Source organism: Triticum aestivum, chromosome 2D, assembly GCF_018294505.1.
Source record: "Triticum aestivum cultivar Chinese Spring chromosome 2D, IWGSC CS RefSeq v2.1, whole genome shotgun sequence".
In the NCBI taxonomy this organism is placed as follows: Eukaryota; Viridiplantae; Streptophyta; class Magnoliopsida; order Poales; family Poaceae; genus Triticum; species Triticum aestivum.
The window spans coordinates 617393282-617411611 of record NC_057799.1 but is presented as its reverse complement, the minus strand read 5'-3'; the positions used below and the strand labels follow the sequence as shown (position 1 = coordinate 617411611).

General features: G+C 42.2%; 1 long non-coding RNA gene across 4 annotated transcripts; it reads left to right on the top strand.

Annotated features, from left to right (window-relative positions):
- Window positions 1-12080: 12080 nt before the first annotated feature.
- Window positions 12081-14921, top strand: LOC123054993 (uncharacterized). 4 transcript variants are annotated; one of them, XR_006426472.1, is made up of 4 exons: window positions 12081-12487; window positions 13145-13270; window positions 13421-13600; window positions 14107-14921. It is a non-coding gene; the product is annotated as an uncharacterized lncRNA (long non-coding RNA). The 4 variants fall into 4 exon arrangements; XR_006426470.1 differs by lacking the exon at window positions 13145-13270 and having other exon boundaries at window positions 14107-14864; XR_006426471.1 differs by lacking the exon at window positions 12081-12487 and having other exon boundaries at window positions 12495-13270; window positions 14107-14864.
- Window positions 14922-18330: the final 3409 nt, after the last annotated feature.

The following is an 18330-nucleotide window of genomic DNA, read 5'->3' as shown; positions in this document are numbered from 1 at the left end:
TAATTGCTGAACTTGCTCGATTAAGAAGTGTGGGTGTGCAGTAGTCTCCTTTGTGTACACAAATTATGCAATGACGTGGATGACCACTGTAACCATGGAAATTCGACCCAAAATTTTTGGCGTTCAAAGTCATCACACACGGGTTAAGCTTATCTGAATCGTTTGTGATGTTCACATATCGTATACAGCTCTAACCGTGTCAGATGACACTTTGCGCACCAGTTTTTTGGCTGAAGCGATTCCAAATTTTTGGCTTCCGTGGAAATATCTACCTCCCCGCCCCTCCCCCTTACCAAAAGCCACATTTCCCCTGTTTCCGCCTTCCTTTCCAAGTTGAAACCTTCACTCCTTGCTTGCAGCGCTGCCTCCTCGTCGGCGACCCTCCTTCACGCTGCTCGGCCTCGCCTATCCAGGCCGGTAATCCACACCCGACCCTAATCCTCCTCCTCCTTCCACATCCCACATGCCCCGACCGCCGGCGCGAGTGCGACACCTTCCACCCAAATCACTGACCCCTCCACGAAATAAGCGCCGCCCTAAGCCATGGTGCACGCAGTATAGCCAGGATCTCAAGGAGCATTTGGCAGCGGAGAAGCAAATCGCGGCCGCACGCGCGCATGAGGCCGCGATGGCTGCCATTCGTGCCGACCCCCAGATCTTGGAGGAGCACCTTGCCATTTATTAGCTATGCCGGTTAAGCATGCTCGGTTTACCCGTTGCATGTGCTGCTCCTGCCTTTCCTTCACAAATTCTAGTGAATTGTGCTATCTAATTTTACCATGCAATTTGTTGCTCTAGTGTATATGTTCTATATGTCGTGTAGTGTGGTGCTTACTTATTAACTATTTTTTAATTAGTTGTCGTCTTCAGTTAACTATTTGGTTCAATTCTGCAAATGTGATGTTCAATTCTTCACGCTACAATTTTGTATTGTGTTCCATGCGAGAAATAAATCAAATTTATCTTTACAAAATACATGAGAAACGAATACAATTGCTATATTTCCAAGTTGTCAAGCATGCTTGGTTTGGTTATACATTGTGCAATGTGGTGCTCAGTTAACATTTGGTTCATTTGTGTTGTGGTGTTTAGTTAACTGTTTGGTTCAATTCTGCAATGTGATGTTCAATAGTTGTGGGTGCATTCTGTTATTGTATACCATGTGAGGAATAAATTGAATTTGGCTGTAGTAAATACATGAGAAACAAATACAATTGCTATATTTCCAAGTAGTTAAGCATCTTGGTTTGGTTAACTGTCTGATCTTCTATTAGCAGTATGTTATATTGTGCAATGTGGTGCTCAGTTAATGTTTGGTTCATTTGTTGTGGTGTTTAGTTAACTACTTGGTTCAATTCTGCAATGCGATGTCCGATTGTCGTGGGTAGAATTTTGTATTGTTGTGCATGTGGGGAATAAATCGAATTTGGCTGCACTTAATACATGATAAACATATACAAGTGCTATATTTTCTAGTTCTTAATCATTCTTGGTTTGGATAAATGGGTTTTCCATGTGGCTTGAATTAATCTGATGAATCTGCAATGTGCTTATTTTTCATCAACATATTTTACTAATAGCATGCGAACCCTTACTTAACCTGATGACTAAGTACCTTATATGTGTTGCATGGAAACAATGGGAAGCACTGAGGTATACAATCGAGGTTAGCACGTGCATGGTCCATTGTCTAATAGCACATTATTGTGCAATTGCATGAAACGTTCTAATATTTAGGTTTTTTACAATTTGGTCTTGCACATGTAGGTCCTACTGTCAGAGGTTTTGACCCACTATTCGACCCTTTTTGCATATGGGGAAACGAGTTGTCCATGAATATCAGTCAAGTCAAGAAACTAGGAAAAGATTGTTAGGATAAAGAAATTAGCGACAAAAAACAACAAGATCTTTGTCTGCACAATGAAGAAGACATTAGTTCACTACAGGATGGTACTAACTATTATACCTTGCCTTTTTTATTCCTTTGCCCCATTTCCAATATGGAGAAGATATTTATGCACATCCTTGTTTTCAGGCCTTTCCAAAGTAGTTCACTGATGATTACCTCTCAAACCACCTGTATGGTCAGGAGGCGAGGAAGGTATTCATACAACACCCACGGTTCAATATTGAAGTGTTCCTGAAGTGGACGAAGGATGGACGGTCAATCATCCACAGGCACTGGCCTAAAGTTACAAAGACCTTCAACATCAATGAAGGCTCAATATTTGCCTTCTGCTTCAGCAGTTTTCTAGATAAGATACATATGTCTATGTACCGTCTATGATGCTAATTTCGAAAGGTTATAGATGTTGCATGTGAAACTTGGTGCTGGTGTAGTTGTGTAATGGGGTAGCTGAGTGCTGAAGCTATATGATGTTGTACTCTGATGTATTCCAATTATGAAAATAAAATATATTGTGTGCTTAATATGAAATGTCAATCAGATTAATAAATGGATTATTAATAATCACATAATTAGCCTACTAATTGGGTTTTTTATTGCAAATGGTTATTGAGAAAACACCGTGTGCGATGCATTCAATAACGCACACAGTTTCTAGGAGTAAATCGTGTTAGATTAATGAATTCACACACGACATCCTCTTGAAAACTATTTGCGTTAGGCCACCTGGCGCAAACGTTTACCACATAAAAACTGTGTGTGATGGACAACCCTTGACACACAGTTTCTTCTACGCATCGTGTGTAATGCATTAAATAACGCAAACGATAAAATTGTTAGTACTGTGTGCAATGGAAATGCTATCTCAAACGATTTAACGGGGAAAATTGTGTGTGATGTAATTGCGAACAGAAGCGTTTCCTTGGAGCGACTGTGTGGGATGTATATACGTACGGAAACGTTTAGCGGTGACTGACTGTGTGTGATGTACTTGTGACCGGAAATGATTTCGCCTATATAATTGTATTTTTTTGAGCTCTACTATATGTATTTCTGTATTTGAGCGCTCACCGGTCGCACACGACCTCATTTTGCCGAGCGTGTGTGCCAGGAGGGCATATCCCCGATGGTTTCTGGGTCGTGTGGGAAGGACCCCCCCTATCGCCCACACTCACTTGGCGACGGTTCCAAATGTCGTCGCGGAAAGGGGTTAAAAACCGTTTGTATAGCAGCTCGCTGTACTAGTGGGTGTAGATTCTGGCCAAGGCCCGGTCTTGCAACCCCGAGACTGATCCTATAGCTCCCTCTTTGTTCTTCTTTTGGGTTTGTGATTATGGTTTCTTTTCTTTTGTTTCTATTTGACGGTTTCTTGATGGACCCTGGAGCACCGGCCGAAGTGATGTCTATGGCTCTGGCCAAAATCGTCGAGGCTCAGGGTACGAAGAAGCGCAAGCACCGCGCCGAGACTACTGCTAAACTATCAAGCTGCTCTGTCCTTGTCGACACGTGTCGTGAACTATTGTTTTCCTGTAGCATTGTTGTCAGGCGTGTTCTCGCGGGTGTACTTCACCACAACAATTTCCTGGTTGTGACTTCGATTATGAAGGTGTGGTTCTTGTAAAGCTTCTCAACAAATCTAATGCGGACTATCTTCATCGTCATGTTTATGAGTGGAAAGACCACTCTGTTAGGTTCTCCAAGGTTGACGAGATGGTGATGGTGCTGGTAGACATCTCTCACGAAGTCCATGGCCTAGTTAGTTATGCGGGGTACATCCCATAGGTCGGTGGCAAGAAATAGTCTGCAGAGTTTAATTAGTGCAACTTTGCTTGTCTGTAGTAAGTACTATTGTTCAATACTTGATTTGTGTGTGTGAACCCTGTATTGTTTAGTAGTACCGCTTTTGTTGTGTGCTGAGTCCTGAGAACAGTCTATGTTAATGTCTGTCCACTCAATTCAGCCTGTATATTTGGAAGTATCCAGATCATATTTTTTGTGAGGATGGTTTATCAATTATGGTTACACTCCAATATCTATATGCATTGCAGGGTTTATCGCACCCACCAGGATTTCCAGTCCCATGGATGTTCGGTCCATACGATTTGTCATGACCTTTAGACTGTCCTGCTTGTGGGAGTAAGCGGGGGCCCTGCATGCCACGCGTAATTGGATGATCAATCTTCTTTTTAGAACTTGCACATAGTGATTTCCTGGTAAGGATTCACTCGGGTCACATCAAGTAAATCTTATTGATTTACTGTCTAAATCTTATTGATTTAATGTCATGTTTTCTTACTTTTGCTACAATTTTATGATGCAGGTTTTGCCATGTGACATTCGTCACAGAATAAACCGTTTGGTTTGCTCTATGATGGTTATTTTTGCAGGTTTCACTTCTTATGTTGTGTCAGCAACGAAGGCATTGTCCATCACTTATATTACTGGACACAATTGGATCAGTCTGTTGTCTGAGTACAATCTGAAGCCCTATGATGAACTGTAGTTTGGTTTAACAAACATGCCACAATTAGTCCTTCTCGCGTTTAAAAGAAATGAACAAAAAGACTGGATAAAGGTCACGGAGCCTAGTCAAGTTAGAAAGTTGATCATACCAGACCAGAGGCGATCGCTGCTGTCTCGCAAATCGGTACCACCTTCAGCAACGGATCGAGCACCGGCACCTTCTCCGACGGCACTTGCTCTAGCACTGACAGTGGCAGCAACTCAGTCTGACCCACATGAGGATTGGGCACCGACTGCGTCAGTGGATCAGGCTGATCTACCAGAGGATCGAGCATCAACACCGACACCTGCTCCGACACCGCCACCAGCTCCACAAGGAGCACCATCTCCGGCAACAGCAGCGGCACTACCAGTTGCACCGGCACGGGCACCAGCAACGGCTCCGGCACCTGCACCAACACTTGAAGTTGCACTTCATCTGCTACGGCCCGTGTAGCGGCAATGGAACCGGCAATTGCACCGGCAACAGACTGGGCTGCAGTTCGCACTGCATATACCAAAGTCCTTACAAAAACTGACATCTCCACCTTCTCGGTAAGCATTGGCCACCCAAGTGCTTCATTCTTTTTTCTTTCCATGTTGTTTCACATGATTCACTATGTTGATCTAACTGTTCATGTATGTCTTCTTGTTTGCAAACAGAGAATTCCTAGAGCAACGAGGGAGTCGCTCAAGAATCCGGGCGACCGTGGCCATGTTTCTCTTACCATGCACAACCTTGGTGTGAATGAACCGGCTCAATATACCGTAAGTACAAAGGATGGTCGCATGATGATTGATGCTAAAGAATGGTCAAGGTTCAAATCTAAATCAAATCTTACGGTAGGGGATGATGTCAAAATCGAACTTTCTCGGCAAGGAGAGCTGGTCCAAATCAACTTTGAAATTCTTCGGTAGCAGCACGCAACTACCGGACTGATCTATCCTCCGAGAGATTTTGATGTAATAATATGGCATGGTGAAACAAGTGTCCTATGTGTATAAGTTGTACGACAGTATTATTTATCGCGTAGGATATCATTGATAGAATTGCAACTCTGATTGTTGGTTAGGAACTGTCATTCGATTTCATTCTAACAGCTGCAGTGCTTTATTCAATTTTCTGTTTCCGCCTTGCGACAGCATCTAAAACCAGCGCTGTGCCGATGGCTTGCAATATGAAATGCACTGAGTTAGAACACATGGCCCCCCAAACATGCAGGCCCACCGGCCTGTGGCCCAAAGTCCAGAACCGTGAGCCTGTTTGAGTATTATATTCTCAGCTGAACCCCCATATTATGTTATATATATTCCCTTGATTTTTCTTATGTATAAAGTTGTGATATAAAAGATTTTTATATTTCTTTACAGAGGGAGTATCTCTTTGTCAAAATATATTTATGTGTAACTAGTTACTCCTGCCTTTCTACTTCCTTTCGCTGATATGTGGGCCATCCGGCAACGGGGTCCATGTGCCATGCACCAAATTAGAGTGCACAACTACACCGTAGACTCACCCTGGTCGTAGCGCCGCAGTAATGCCCAATGAGCCGTCAAATCACAAAAAAACCCCACCTTTCCAGCTTTACCAGTAAGCTGGACAGACGAAGCAGCAATATTTCACTAGGCATGAATCCCCTTCTCCCTCGTCTGCTTGTTCAGAGAGAACCCCCTCTCAGCGATTGCGTAGGGTTTTCTCATGGAGAATCAGGTACGAATTCTTCATCCATCCCTGATAAATCCAAGCCCCTTGGTCACGGGTAATCCTAGGATGGCAGCCGCCGCGGTTGATGCATTTTTCCTCCTACTGAATCTAGTGTGTTTCATTTGCAGTGCCCAAAGTGTGAAGACCCTACAGGTTTCTGCGCCCTGGCGAGACGCCACACTTGTTCCTTCTCATCCTAACACGGGATTTTAAAACGCGCACAATATGTTCCTAGCATCCTTTTTCTATTCGAGAGGGTGGGGGGTTTTGAACATGCTGTCGACTAATTTGGAAATTTCGATTGCTATATTTGGATAAAAGGTACTAGTACCATGGTCAACACTGGCGTGAAGGGGGAAATTAGTTCTAGATTTGGATAGCAAATACATTGTATTCTCATATTATTTTTCCTGCATTGCATTCCTTGCTCTGCCAGAACACATGTACTCAAGATGGTCGGCGTTGCCATAATTGAATACACCAGTTTAATGTTCACATTGAAGAAAAGTCATGGATATAAGTTCCGAGTTGGGTTCATGAACCAAGAAGATCGCTGCATTTTTATGGCCGAACTTGGATAAACTTTCTCAAGTGTTACAGACTGAAAGTTGGCGCACGAATGTTGATGGAAATAGCAGAACCTGGTCTCATCTTCATTGTGATCTTCCACCCCCGACGTCATTCCAGTAGTTCATCCATGTTAGTTTTTTATCTGGTTCTTGCTTGTTGCCTCGATTACTTCTTAATCCACCTATTCTGTCTAACTAATCGCAATTTAACTTTAGAAGTAGCAACGATTTGTGATTCCCTTCTCTCATGAAGATGCTACTTCTAACTAATATTTCTTATAATTGGTGGCACATGTAGGTTATTGCAAAGTTAAGCACGCTACTCATTTGTTAGTCTATAAAAACTCGACTATTACTGATGGCACTGAAGTTGACTGGGATGACATCCACAAGTTCCTACACTTTATTGATCGTCTTGAGATCCTTGTGGGGCGTTTCAATGGTGGAAGGCCACGTGGGATATGTGTGCCACTACTCCACACGTTGAACAAGTACAACTGTGTCGAGAAACTTATGGTGCACCGACGTCCCACCATCTCCTAAATTGTTAACGCCGACGTCCGAGGCCTCGCTGTCGTCCTCTACACGCTTTGGTGCGCTCGCCGCGGCGCCGCCCCCTCATGTTGTCAACATGGTCAACAAAAAAGAGGAATCGATAGAGGACTGTACGTGGAGAGGATGACAGTAGGGGCCCACCATGTCCATGGCCGTACGCAAGGAAGTTCCTCATTTTTTGTTATATACTCCATTGTCAGCGTATAGAAAAAGAAAATGCTTCCTCCTAGTGGTTTCCTGACATCTGGGACCCACGACATTGTTAGCGTATATAGTCAATAGACAAGAGAACAACACAAGATCGGCTGACACCTGGGACGTAGCTGCTCGAGCAGTATTTTTATTGTTATTGTTGAGACGTAGCAGGGTTTCAACTGGGATGGGCCCGTCTAGCCCAGGCTTATTTTTTACGTTCAGCCAGCAGACGGCAAAGGCCTTTGCATCATTGCCATCAGCCAGCGGACGGCAAAGGCCTTTGCATCGTTGTCGTCATACAGCGGACGGCAAAGATGTAAAGGCCTTTGCCGTCTGCTGGCTGACGGTAAATCTGCCAAATAGGCCAGCCCCATACACCCCAGGTTGCACAGGTAGCTGCCATGTGGAATCTTTGCCGTCTGCTGGCGGACGGCAAAGACCTTTGTCGTTGGCCAGCGGACGGCAAAGTGGCTATATAGCCCCTGTGTTTCCTGTTTTTTTTCCTAAATTCATTCAGTTTGACATAATTTCACATATATATATATACACATTTCAACATAATTTCAACAATCATACCAACAATAAGTTTCCAACAACATATGCACGTTTCCAACAACATGAACATATAGATACAAGTTTCCAACAACATTTCCAACAAATTTCCATAAATAAAAAGGAAGCACAAGTAAAAGTTTGCAACAAGTTTCCATCAATGCTAGCTGCTTCCTCATCTCAAGCAAATCTGCAAATTAGGAAAGATGAAAGTTAGAAGAAGAAGAAGAAGAAGAAGACTAGCTAGAAGAAGAAGAAGAAGAAGAAGAAGAAGAAGAAGAAGAAGAAGAAGAAGAAGAAGAAAAAGAAGAAGAAAAAGAAGAAGAAGAAGAAAATAATAATAATAATAATAATAATAATAAGCTTTCTTCTTCTTCTTCCTTCTTATTCTTCTTCTAACTAAGGTAGGTAAAAAAGCCATGTTTTAGCAAAGGTAGGTAAAAATGCTAAGTGTGTAGGTCATTTTAGAGCTAAGCTAGGTAAATAGGTCATTTTGTAGGTCATTTCAGGGGGTCGGGGTGTCGTGGTCGGGATGGCAAATCCTCGACCCCTCGACCCCTCGGCGACCCTCGACCCCTTGACCCTCGACACGACACCCTGACCCCTCGACCCTCGACACGACACCCCGACACCTCTTCTTCTTCCTCCTCTTCTTCTTTTACTTATTTTTTTCATCTTTCTTGTTTATTCTTAAAAAAACTACCTAAACTAATCGAACTAAATAACCTAAACTAATTAAACCTAAACTAACTAAACTAAAAAACCTAAACTAATTAAACTAAATAACCTAGACTAATTAAACCTAAACTAACTAAACTAGAAAACCTAAACCAATTAAACCTAACCTAACTAAACTAAACAACCTAAACTAATTAAACCTAAACTAATTAAACCTAAACTAATTAAATTAAATAACCTAAACAAATTAAACCTAAACTAAAAAAATCTAAACTAAGTAAACCTAAACTAACTAAACGAAAAAACCTAAATTAATTAAACCTAAACTAAATAACCTAAACAAATTAAACCTAAACCTAAACTAAAAAATAGAAGAAAAAAATAGGAGATGGGGTGGCAGGGGTTCACCGTGGGGGAGGGGGTGGCGGCGACGGGTCGGGGAGGGGGCGGCGATGGGGTGGCGACGGGCGGGGAGGGGAGGCAGGTAGGGGGCGGCGACTGGGCGGGGGGGTGGGGTGGCAGAGAGGTGGTGGGCCGGTGGGGCGGCGGGGCCGTGGGGCGACGGGGCGGCGGCGGTGCTCGTCGGGCGGAGAGGAGAGGAGAGGAGAAAGAGATAGAGCGACGGCGGGGACGCGGGCCGTTAACTTATTTTGAAGCTTTGCCGTCTGTGTCATCTTCGCCGTCTGCAAGCTAAGGGCAACAGACGCTTTGCTGTACACTGGCGGACGGCAAAGAGGGGGCCCATTATGGCTTAACAACGAGTGGGCCAAACACCCTCTTTGCCGCCAGCTAGCGGACGGCAAAGAAGCTTTGCCGTCAGCTAGCACAAGGCAAAATGTTGGCTCATGGCAAAGCCTTCCTTTGTCGTCTACTGCATCTTTGTCGTCTGCTTTCTGCTGGCTGATGGCAAAGCCATTCTTTGTCGTCCGCTAGCTGACGGCAAAGAGGGGGCGGACGGCAAATCTTCTGATTCAAGTAGTGTAATTTTGATTTGAATAATTTATCTCCCAAGTGTCGGGTCGTATGCCTGCGGCGACTTGGGACTATTTCTTCCATTGTAAAATAAACTAGCGGTGTGTCCCGCGCAATTGCGCGGCTAGATTTATAACATATTTTTGCATGGACTCCAGCACACAATTTGACAATATTCTACCAGAGGAATTCATATATGCTTGTATTCACTGAAGTTGGTGACTACCTATTTTCCTCGACCTTGTATAGATTGAGTAAATTTTCACTGGCCATAGATATTTAATTGAGATTTCATACCACCTACATAAATTATATTTCATAGAAATACAGTGGTCTATTATAAATTTGCGATATATTATGCAGCAACTCAATAAGGTAAATAATTAGTCTTCTAAAATGTTAAAATGATTTTTGGTTAGTCCATTCCATGGCATGGGTTTCTTAAAAATTCTCAATTAACGATTAAATCTAAATAGTGATGTCATGTATGTAAACATTGCGGAAATTCAATTTGGCGCATGGGAACATATGCTCCTACCATGGGAATTTTTTTAAATATATTTCTGTTTTTTACCGTGTATATTTTTATTGCTTATTCCAATTTAGTACGGAAATTTTAGTATTCTTTTCCCTGTAATAATATTTTATATACATAGTTTTTTACTAATTAAGCAATATGAGTCACTTCTTCTGGATGTTTCTGCCTCTTTAATATATATGCAGTCTGTACATAAACTGAATTTATAAAATAATTTTATTTCCTATCTTTGTGTCATTTATTCATCTAGCAATATTTGTACGCACAATGCTAATTTTGCTATTTAGGTTTTCATATAGAGTTTGGGCAATCCTTTTTTATAGTTTATCTTATCTTTTGTTCTTCATATAATTTTTTAAAAATCTCTTCTTAAATATAGTTCCCTGGTTTCATGGCTTGTCGCTAATCTGCTTTTAAGCCAGTCCGTTTAGTGGATGGATGTGTCTATATGCGTATTTGAGCATCACGTCATGAAGTCCAAGTGCAGCCCGTCCACTGCCTGTAGATGGACGTGTAAACATGATGATGTCAGCATGCATCATGGCATGCAATTGTAGTACTCGCTAAACTGTTTAAATGCTAACTAGCAAAAGAGCCCGTGCCTTGCAACGGGAGAAAAAACATAACACATGCTCTTAACCCAACAACCATCACTCAATAGGTCCATCTCTTTTATTTTTGTGAGGCATCACATTTGTGTTGCCGCTTATCCTCCTTCTCACCCTCGCCGGCGATCGCCTCGGTGTTCACACAAAACAACAAAAAACGTGTTTGAATATGGTTAATCCTAAGGCGTCTCTCTCTCCCTCTGTCCTCCCTCGCCCTCTCTCTCTCACTCTCGCGATGAGAAATCTGTTGTTTTCCCCTGCGACATTTTTCAGAGATATGCATGTGTAGTTATCGATATTTTCTTTTTCTATATGGTTATACTGGGGTGTTTATTTGCAATCCGGATCGCCGCCAGTACGAAAGAAAAACGGATCTTGCGCTATAAATTATAAGTTTGCTTCATACATAATATTTAATAGGAAAAATTAACATCATATTTAGGTTCCACACATTTTTCTAATAAAATTTCATATATAATATGTTAAAATCGAAGTTACAGTTTAAAAGATATGGATAATTTAGAAAATCATTTATTTGATTTAAATATATTCCAAAATAATATTTAAAAGTACTTAATAGGTAAAAATAATCTCATATTCATATTCTACATATTTTTCTAATCAAATTTCATATATAACATGTTCAAATCAGAGTTACGGTTTAAAAGATATGGATGATTTAAAAAGTATTTGTTTGACTTAAATATGATCCGCGGATGAATTACCTAAAACGTCAGGGGGTTTCGAAAAACGTAAAATAACGGTTCAGGTGTGACTTAAATCCGGATTGCGGGTTGATTTCATGAAAATATAGGGACTTTTATGTAAAATACGAAAAAACGATTCGTTCTGACTTAAAATATGACTACGGATTGAATTCTCTGAAATAGAGGGACTTTTCTAAAAAATGCCATGATCGGATGAAAGAAACCAATTTGCTTTATTATTAGGTAAAGATTTCAGCGGTAAAAAATATATAGTTAGGCGATCGAGTAAAATATATGGTTAGGCGATCCAGTGGCGCGCATAAAGGCCACCAACACAGCATGCAATTTCATTTTTGCTGGGAAACTTCTACGTGGCAGATCCTAAAATTGCAAGATGTACTCTTGTACGTACAATCTACTTTTTTTTATCTCAACTGTTAATATCTTTCCTAATAATAAAGCGGCTATCGCTTCTGCTCGCTCGCTCACCGTCATCAAAATTAACCCTGAAGTTGCGAAAAATTACCCACGTTGCCACCGGTAAGTAAAAAACAGTTCGATTCGGCACCCCGCCCTGAGCGACACGTCCCTCACTTGCCAAAAAGAAAATCCCCGTTCGTCTCCTCTCCAAACATGTGCCCGTTCCCATCTGTCCTCTCCCTCTCGACCCGCGGCGAGGCTCCGGCGTCGCGCCCTGTCCTCCCCGTGTCCGGAGATGGCCCGGCTGGGTGCCGCTCATACGGAGGCTCCTTCGTCCAGGGCCTCCGCCGGCTCAAGATTTGGCGGCCCTCTGCTCCTCAACGCCCCACATCGAGCGCCCAATCCAGGAAAATAGCCCCGTTGCGCTGCGCTCCTCATACCCCTGCGTCGTCACAAGATGGTCCGGCTGGGCGCCGCTATGACGGACGAGCGTTTGATGTCCATGGAAGCCAGCTCCACCACCCAGGCCCTCCTCTGCAAGGCCGGCGAGGACACTGCTTTCTCCAAGCAGATCGCGCAGGTACACACACGTCCTCCCCTGCCACTTACACACTGATTTAGTTTGAAATCCAATTGGGACGTATTGATAAGCACCAATGCATCCTTGGTTTAGTTCCCACTGTCTTGAGTTACCTTGATTCTTTTGGTAATATCAAACTGATGAATACCTTTCAGATCTATCCAGTTGTTGTAGAAACCAAGCATTTCTAGCGAGGCGAAACTAATTCTGGGAGCAAGCCTTAATGTTGTGGGGGTCGGATTAAATGAATGTAGTGTGCTAACATGGTACATCCCTCGATTTGTATTTAGTATTCTCTTCCTGGTTAGCACATGGAAAGTTAATTAGTCGGCACATATCTATGATAATAGAAGAAGTAGTAATTATCTGACAATAGGTTTCTAATTTTCTTTGTGCTCAGTCCACAAGATAGGTGCGTGTTGTTTCTGATAATTATGATATTTTCGAACTCAACCTTTTCTGGTTTGTGTTTAATTAAAAGTTGCTCTATACTAGATATAAGGTGCCAATACTTCATTCTTGCAATGTACTCTTCCCAATGGTTGCCCTTATGACCTTTTCAGGTGAATGATAGAGGGTCTTTGTTTTAAACCCATGAATATGTTCCTCGCAATAGGAAGAATCTAATATTGCTTGGCATGTCTCCTTGAAGTACAGGCATCCAAGATTCCATACCGTGTATAACGGCTTTGACATTAATTTAGAGTACGCTTTGCCCTTCTCAAGCAATTTCAAGGTTAATTGTGATACATGTGGCATTTCAAGTAGTAATTCCGCCCAAAGGTTAGATTTATACTTAAGTGTGGCTTCGAAATTCCATCGGTATCTTTGTAAAAGAATTCATGTTTTGTTTTTGCAGAAGTCCATATGACCTGATTTATCAATATGCACTATCATATATGCGCTTAAATGTATTCTCTACATTTTTTTCAGAAAACCAGATGGAGGAAAAAATGTGTGTTGCTTTTATCCGGGAAAACTGAGACTCAGATGCACATGCCAAGACCACCGTTAATTTATTGCGTGTTTAACGGCTCAGAATGAAGAATTGCTACACCGGAACCAGGGCCATGCAGTGATTGATATTTCGCTTGTGTCGCAGTTTCATCTGAGGTAAGTTATAAATGATGCATTGCTTCACCGTATTATATGCCGATGCTCTCATAATTTAATCTATCCGGCGTATATACGTATTTTTCATGTTGTGTGTTGATGTGTATCACAACCTAACATGCAGACATAGATAAATTGTAATTACTGTTGTATACCGTTGGTTTTGGTAAAAGCTCATGCTTTATATGTTTTGGTGGGTTTTGGTAAAACCACTTCTCACCTTCAGAGATATATGTTTGTTGCTTGCTCTACACATTTCTGGTGCTCCAGTAAATGCATTCGTTTGATCTGACCATGGTGCATGGCATACATGTACGGAGAAACTTTGTATAGTGTTGTTAGCTGGTGGCATCTACAATTTAAGATAATCTATGTGACTTAAGATGATGCATGCATGAATTAAACCTGTCTATTAGAATAACTAACCTCGCAATATGAAACACTGCTATATGTACTCCTTCAACTTAACAAAAATGATGTGCCCACTTGTTTTGTCAATTGCAAAGAGGTGCGTATGATATGGAGAATTCTGAACATGGAAGATGAAAGACAGATGTTGGCTGAGTGTGCTGGTCCTAAAGTGTTCCTTCAATGCTTCTTCACCTGGGAGGCCTCCAAACAAATGCTATGTATTTGCTCTTATGTGGACGTGGTGGCTAATCTGAAACAAAGTCAATGTTGGAGAGAAAAGATGCCATGTGAATGACACACTGTACTGAATCAGAAGAAATGTTGTAGATTATGAGATGTTATGTCTGAAGAAACAAACAACGACTGTGACAGTGGCTCAAAGATGGAAACCGCCTGAAGCTGATGTGCTGAAAGTGAACATTGATGGTAGTTTCTTCTCGGATTCAGCTGAGGGAGGCTCTGGTTTTATAGTCAGAGACAACTCATGCAATGCGGTGGGCTCAGGAGCAGGAAAACTTCGTCAGCTTCAAGACCCTATGCATGCAGAGGCGGAGGCGTGCTTGCATGCAATTCAGGAGGCTCAAACTTGGGCAATGAGGAGAATTACTAGACAGACGCACAGGAACTGGTGAAAGCCACCACATCAAAAGATTAGGACCTGGCACCTAACGGTGTTCTCTTCCAGGAGATCAAAGCTTACCTAGCTTTACATTTTGTTATGTTTAAATAAAGTAAAGTACTGTCCTAGACTTTGTAATAAGGTTGCTGATGCCCTTGTGGCATTCGGTGTGAAGATTTGGTTGCTAGCGATCTTGCTGTGCACTCTGGTTAATGTAATAAGGTTTTCCATTAATTCTTTTAACAAAACAAAAGAAATATCTATCCAACACAACGGGCCTGCCTAGATCAATGTTATTTGCGCAAATGCCAAAAAGAATCTCGATTGTGCAGGTCTTATAACAACATGTCAGTGTAAGAAAACATATTGTGGTGACAGTCACTCAGTTGCGACACATCATTTATTATGCTTCTTCCAATTCACATGTTGCTATGAGCTAATTTGAACCTGTAGGTATATGTTATGTAAGGAAGTAGGAGGAATCAATAATATCTATCTCTTCTCTACCTGTAGGTATAAGGAGAAGCATCAAGCTATAAAGGAGATCAAGAGTATCAACATGGTTACATGGATGACCCGAGGGAGAGACGAAGGAAGAGTGATATGTATGCCCCCGTTGCAACGCACGGGCTCTTCTGCTAGTTATTTATTAATCTTGCAAGCGTTGTCTGCTTTTTTTATGTGCGTCTCGTCCTTGTAATCTGAACGGCCTATTTGGCTCACTATGCCATAGGTTTTGGCAACTGGGCCGATATAGGTGCCATATTGGCCCAAGTTTACTGTTCCTGGCTATTACAATTTTTGGTCCTCTTTGAATTCAAATCGGAATATAGGATATATCCACGTGATGATGGTATTGTGTACTTTGTAGGTGTCCTGCTCCTACACCTTTTTGGTTACACTTTTCCATAATATAGAACTTGTACGTGACAGGTAGAATATGTGCCAAATACTGCATGCACACAATATTTGTATGTTACGTTACGTCTTTAAATCTGAGCCGCTTATATCTAATCTTAATGGTTTTAATAATTTAATCTGTGTGGACAAATGTGATGGCTTGTCTATCTCTTCTTTTAGTTATATAATATCATATCCACTGTCCGGATGATGTTGCTGAATGCCTTATATATCAATATTGAACCATGCTCTCTGTTGTTAGCTGGTATACTTGGATGAAGAAAATAATAGCCATCGCTCTGAAGCGGCTTTGAAAACCTCAATCATAATAAAAAGCCAGCCATGTTGGCTATTAAAGATTTGAATAATATAATCCGGTATGAAAACCTCCATCATTCAGTACTGGTTATAACAACCATAATGAAAAATCCAGCCGTGTTTGGCTATTAAAGATTGGAATAATATAATCTGGTATGAAAACAATCACAAGATCTTCTCTGTTGACAAGTAAATCCAGAGTTAAATACTCAGCGGCTCTTGGCCGATGGCGACTTAATGGACATTCATCGTAATCTGGGCTTTTTGTAACTCGGCAATTTATAGCCTTTGTAAAAATCAATAAATGATAACCCTTCTGAAACATCAATTTTAATATTTGATGATGGGCTTGAACTTAATCATTTATGTAAGCCATAACTCTGCATGTCCTGCACAAAGTTTAAACAACATATGCACTTGCGACTTAACGTCAAAGCCAGGGCGGGTAACAACCCAAACACCATATAGTCTTATGCAATTATAGAAAAGACTAGAATTAAGGCTATCGAAGCCAAAATATACTGGCGACTTAAAGTCAAAAGCCAAGGCGGGTTATCAAACCTTGCATATATAATAATTAAAAACGTACCTGTAGAATTGACTTATACCGCCAGCTTACATCGCCATATCCAGTGAGGGTGACAACCCAAAGATTTATAAGCGCATAATTCCAATTGCGCAATCCAAAGTATACCGGCGACTTAACGTCAAAAGCCAGGGCGGGTTATCAAACCCCAAATATTCATATAATTATTGGAAGACATACGTGTAGATTGATGCCATGGTGATACCTTGATAATTATATTCCAGAGTGGGTATTGACCCGTAGGAATGAAATATCATGATTTTGATTGCTCAAGGCAAAATATACTGGCAACTTGGAGTCTGCTTAGCAGGGCGGGTTATTAGCCCAATACGCTCAAGTATGAGTCATAGAATCAAGGCTACAAGGCCTGAATTGTGAAAAGCCATATATTAATATGGAAGAAGGATATGAATCCAAAACTGTCAGAAAAAATAGAAAACCAGATAAAACAAGGCTTTTATGGGCCGCCAAGCCTGAAACTTCAAGTGCTTTCATGGGCCGCACAGCCACTGAGTTATTTTCCAGCACACCTGTAAGCCGGCCCTGACATGACAAACCGCTGTTTTAACTTTATCGAGTTCATGATCTTATTTAGAATATTGATTGCCAAGAACACGGCGGGTCATTCCAGGATTACCTGGGCGGAGTAACAACGACATACAGGCCGGTTAACCCATAATTTGGTGTTTACACCTGGCATGTAAGCCGATCAAGAGGGTAAGTATAGCTATGCTCTTTGAGCAGGAAGCCCCCAAGTGACCTGCAAAAAAGGCATGTAAGCCTGATCAAGAGGGTAAGCATGGCTATGCTCATTGAGCAGGAAGCCCCCAAGTGACCCGCGAGAAGGCGTGTAAGCCTGATCAAGAGGGTAAGCATCGCTATGCTCATTGAGCAGGATGCCCCCAAGTGACCTGCGAAAAGGCATGTAAGCCTAATCAAAAGGGTAAGCATGGCTATGCTCATTGAGCAGGAAGCCCCAAAGTGACCCGCGAAAAGGCATGTAAGCCTGATCAGGAGGGTAAACATAGCTATGCTCATTGAGCAGGAAGCCCCCAAGTGACCTTAATAAGATAAGCCCATAAGGCAGGATACCCATGTTTGAACCATGCTTCATAGCAGCAAGTTCTCTTTCGCAACCTTTAATTATTTCTGAGAACTCGAACTTGCGAGAGAGGGCCTCCTCCTGAACCGGATGTTGAACCGGATATTGAGAGCTCAAAGCTTTGTGAGAGAAAGATTTCCCTTGAACCGGATTTTAAACCAAAATCTCTTTTGATAACCCGGAATCTTTCTATTGAGTCAGAACTTTCTGATTTCTTAGCACTTTTTAAATTTTCACCAATGTGGCAGTAGTCTTCGAGACTGGGTTATTTCCCTCCAATGACCCGGGGTTCTTAAATTTGTTGAAACTGGCAACATTTGTTGAGTCATGTCATTGTAGCCCCCGAGTCTTAAGACGGCTTGAGGAGTTGTCTTGAGATTCTTCATACTTGGCCGTGGCATAAGCCGGCATATAGTTGACAATGGAACGCTGGAATGTGTTGAAGCTGGAGGCGAGGTGGAGAGTTTGATGATCTTCACGACATTCATTGTATATCCTTGGTGTTTATAACACGATGTGAATCAGCGAAAGGTTGAGGTCGACCAAGGTGTTGTAAGCACGAATGAGAGAGTCGTCCGCGGGTGTTGTAGGCCGGCACGAATGGGTGACTCGGCCACGGGCGTTGTAAGCCGGCGCGGACAGGGGAGTCGGCCGCAGGCGTTGTAAGCCGGCGCGGACAGGAGAGTTGGTCGCGGGCGTTGTAAGCCAGCGTGGACGGGAGAGTCGGCCGCGGGTGTTGTAAGCCGGCGTGGACGGGTGAGTCGACCGCAAGCGTTGTAAGCCCGTGCGGATGG